Source organism: Fukomys damarensis, unplaced genomic scaffold (assembly GCF_012274545.1).
Source record: "Fukomys damarensis isolate Sample0158 unplaced genomic scaffold, DMR_v1.0_HiC HiC_scaffold_39, whole genome shotgun sequence".
NCBI classification, from domain to species: Eukaryota; Metazoa; Chordata; class Mammalia; order Rodentia; family Bathyergidae; genus Fukomys; species Fukomys damarensis.
Window position 1 is genome coordinate 56,446,425 of NW_022900951.1, and position 4,041 is coordinate 56,450,465.

Genomic DNA, 4,041 nt, shown 5'->3' on the forward strand with positions numbered 1-4,041 from the left:
ATACATCCTGAATGGGCTTCAGGTAAAATGACACTATATACAAAACTGTATACAGAGCCAGAAAAACAGTCTCCTCCTGGGCGAATTATCAGCATATGACAGGAGGCCCAATGTTTCATATCCTCATTGCCTTATCATGTTTCAAATGCATTTCAGGGTTGTTTGTTTTTGAGGATATTTCCCACTAAATATGTACTCCATGATTACAAGTAACAACAATAAAATAGAACTCTTATTGGGGTAGCTGACACATACCACCGTAAATGAGGGTCATTACTTCATGGGACCCTCTGAGGTCAGTTTACCTCCTGAGGAATTTTCCTAAAAGCTTCATGCACCAACTGCTGCTTACATCTCACTGGCTGGAATTTAGTCATGTGGCTATTCTCTCATCAGTGATGGAATGGAGCCTGGGAAATGTAGTTTTTAAAGCTGGCACATATTGCTGCTCCCAACAAAATCAGTTTTTTTAACAAGGAGGAAGAAAATGAAGGGCAAAATGGACAGCCTTAATTAGTTGGGGTAAGAAGGAATTTATCTCCTGCAGAATTTTTCCAAAGGGATGTGGGGCCAGGGATTTAGCTCAGTGGTTCCACCGCCTGCCTCGCAAGCTCAAGGACCTGAGTTCAATTCCCAGAACCAAAAACAAACAAACAAACATGAAGGATGTCTGGGCAAAACTTAGAAACAACAATACCATATTGGTCTGATTGCCCCGAAAAACACTGCCTCTGCTGCCACCCACTCCAGCAGAATGGATGAACTGTGTCCAGCCTGCTTCCTCCTGTCACTTTCAAGTTAAGCATCATTTTGGTGAAAACTAGGTCACAAGTCTGTAAGGGAGGATGGGAAATTTCAAATTTAAAGCCACACTTCCCAGCTTCCCTTCCACCACTAATCATTAGAAAAATGCACATGAAAACTTGTATAATGGTATCTCATACCTGTTAAAATGACCTTTATCAAAAAGATAAGGGATGAAAAACGTTGGAAAGGTTATGGAGAAAGGGTAACCCTTGTACACCACAGATGGGACTATGGATTGGTGCAGCCATCATAGAAAACAGTATGGAGAGTCCTACAGAAATTCAAAACAGAATTGCCACATGACCCAGTAATCCTTCTTAGTAGATAGCCAAAGGAGATAAAATAATCACCACTTTGTAATGATATCTTCACCCTCATGTCCACTGCAGCATTATTAATAACAGCCATGATGTGGAAACATGTCTGTTGATGGATGAATTAAAAAAATGTTGGGCCGGGGATTTACCTCAGTGGTTCTGCTGCCTGCTTCACAAACGCAAGGTCCTGAGTTCGATCCCCAGTACAAAAAAAAAAAAAAAGAATAAAAAAATGTGATGTACACACAGAGAATGGAATATTATTCAGCCTTAAGAGGAGGCCCTGCCATGTTGCCACAATATATATGGACCTGGAGGATATTATAGTGAATGAAATAAGGCAGACACAGAAAGTATTTGCTGCATGATCTGACTTGTGTGTATAATCTGAAAATAAAGTCATACTTCCAGTATAAAGCAGTGGTCTTAGAGACGGAAGGAGGAAATGGGTTTGTGTAGATCAAGGATACAAAATAGTAGAAATATATGATGAAAAAGTAGAGATCTAATTTGCATACGAGGACTATGGGTAATAAAATTGTGTTGTTTTAGAGATTTGTGTAGAGTTTAGCTGTTTCTGTTACTAAAGGGTGACTACGTGAGATGATGGATAATGCTGATTTGCTTCACTATTAACCACTTTACTCTCTACATGTATGTCATGATATCGTGCTTCAAAATCTCAAATACACACAATTTGAAAACATTTTTGTTGTTGTTGTTTTGGTTTTTTTGGTACTGCGGATTGAACTCGGGACCTTGTGCTTGTGAGGCAGGCGGCGGAACCACAGAGCTAAATCACTGGCCCTTGAAAGCACTGTTTGAGACAAGGTATCACTGTTGCCCAGGCTGGTTTCAAATTTGTGGGTTCAAGTGAACCACTCACCTCAGCCTCTGTAGTAGCTGGGACTTCAGGCATTCACACTTGACTCATCATAATAAAACTTGGTTTAAAAATGCTATCTGAAAAGTTGGGCACAATGGCACAAGCCTGTAATCCTGCTACTCAGGTGTCTGAGGCAAGAGAATTGCAAGTTCGAGGTCATCTATAGAAAGAGGAAGGCGGCCTGAATCTTTTGGGGGGGTCATAGGGCCTCTATTAATATACTCAACTGTCATAACAAAATATAGGCCGGAAAACTTAACAAAATCTATCTTCTCTCAGTTCTGGAGGCTAGAAGTCCAAGGTCAAGGTGTCAGCAGATTCAATTCCTGGTGAGGACCTTTTTCTTGGCTTGCAGATGGCTGTTTTCTCCCTGTCTTGTCCTCACATGAAGGACAGTGAATTAGCTCTGGTGCCTCTTCATTTCATAAGGACAACAGTCCTACAGGGTTAGAGCTCCACTCTCATTTTACCCCAGTCCTCTCCCTAACAGCCCAGGCTGTAAATAAAGTTACATTTGGACTGTATTTGGAGGTTAGGGCTTGAAACTGTTGGGGGGAGGGTGACAGTTCAGTCCATAATAGGACCCCTTTGATGATCCGGTAGAAGAGACTGCACACATTACCTCCTACTCCTCTATGCCCAATTTCAAGAAGTTCAGGAACTCCAGGATGGAGAACCACCGTTCTAGGCCACCTTCCTCTTTCGATAGATGGAGAAATGAAGGCTCAGAAAAAGGAAGTGATTTTCATCAGGTTGAGAGAGAGCCAGGTCTGACTCCATATCTAGTGTTTGCCTTCCCTGTCCTGGCCATCTGGTAGGCCTGACAAGAACTTCAGGATAACAAGAGATAACCGTCCTGGTTGTCTTCTGCTGCTTCTCCTCGGATGCTCATAGCAGCGAACCAGGCTCTGGCTGTAGCTGACAGCAGAAAGGAGGCATTGAATTGCTTACAGCCAGCCCAGAGGGTGGGAAGAAGCAGCCCCAATTTCAATATCAATGCACATGGGACCTACATTTGAGACGGCAGAGGCATCTCCTTTCTCCAATGGTTTTGCTGAAGGACAAAATGAGGAGTCGATTGTAATATTTAAATCTTTAATCCATTTCGATTTTAGTTTAATGCATGGTGACAGATAGGAGTCTAGTTTTTAATCTTTGGCAAGGTTGAAACCCAGTTTTTCCATCACCATTTATTAAAGAGGCTATCTTTCCTCCAGTGAGGGTGTTTGGCTCCTTCATCAAAGATGGGTGGCTCAGTGTATCTGGACATGTTTCTGCATCTTCTAATCTGTTCCAGAAAGAATGGCTGCTATCATGAAATCAACCAATGACAAATGGTGGTGGGGCTGTGGGGAAAGAGGAACCCTGCTCCACTCCTGGTGGGAGTGTAGACTGGGGCTACCACTGTGGACGTCAGTATGGAGATACCTCAGAGAACTAGGATTGGAGGTCCCATTTGACCCAGCTGTTTCCCTGCTGGGTATCCTTACAAAATAATTAAAAGAATCATAGAACAGTAATATATGTGCACCCATGTTCATAGCACCACAGTTTGTAATATCTAAAACTTGGAAAACAGCCCAATTGCCCATCAACTGGAGACTGGATAAAGAAAATGTGGTTTTTCTATAAAATGGAATACTACTCAGCCATAAAGAATGAGAAACTAGATACATTTATACCTGAATGAATGCACATTGAGGCCATACTCTTAAGTGAAATAAATAGGACACATACGTGTAAATACCAAATAGTTTGTCTAGTGTGAGAAACTGGAAGTGCAAATAAGGACTAAAAGTTATAATAGATAATGTGAGATAGGAAGATAAGATGCAAAGGGGAGGGAAAGTGGGAGGGACAGGGAAAAAGATGGGAATGGAATTAACGTGAGAAAAAGGAAAAAGGGAAACAAAGTCTTTGTAGATAGGGAGGAGTGGGGGGGTTGAAGGGAGGGCAGGGGAATGGGGAAAAATAAGAACCAAGATGGATTATGTAAAGGTGCAAGTTTCCAACAGTGAATGTCAAATGTCA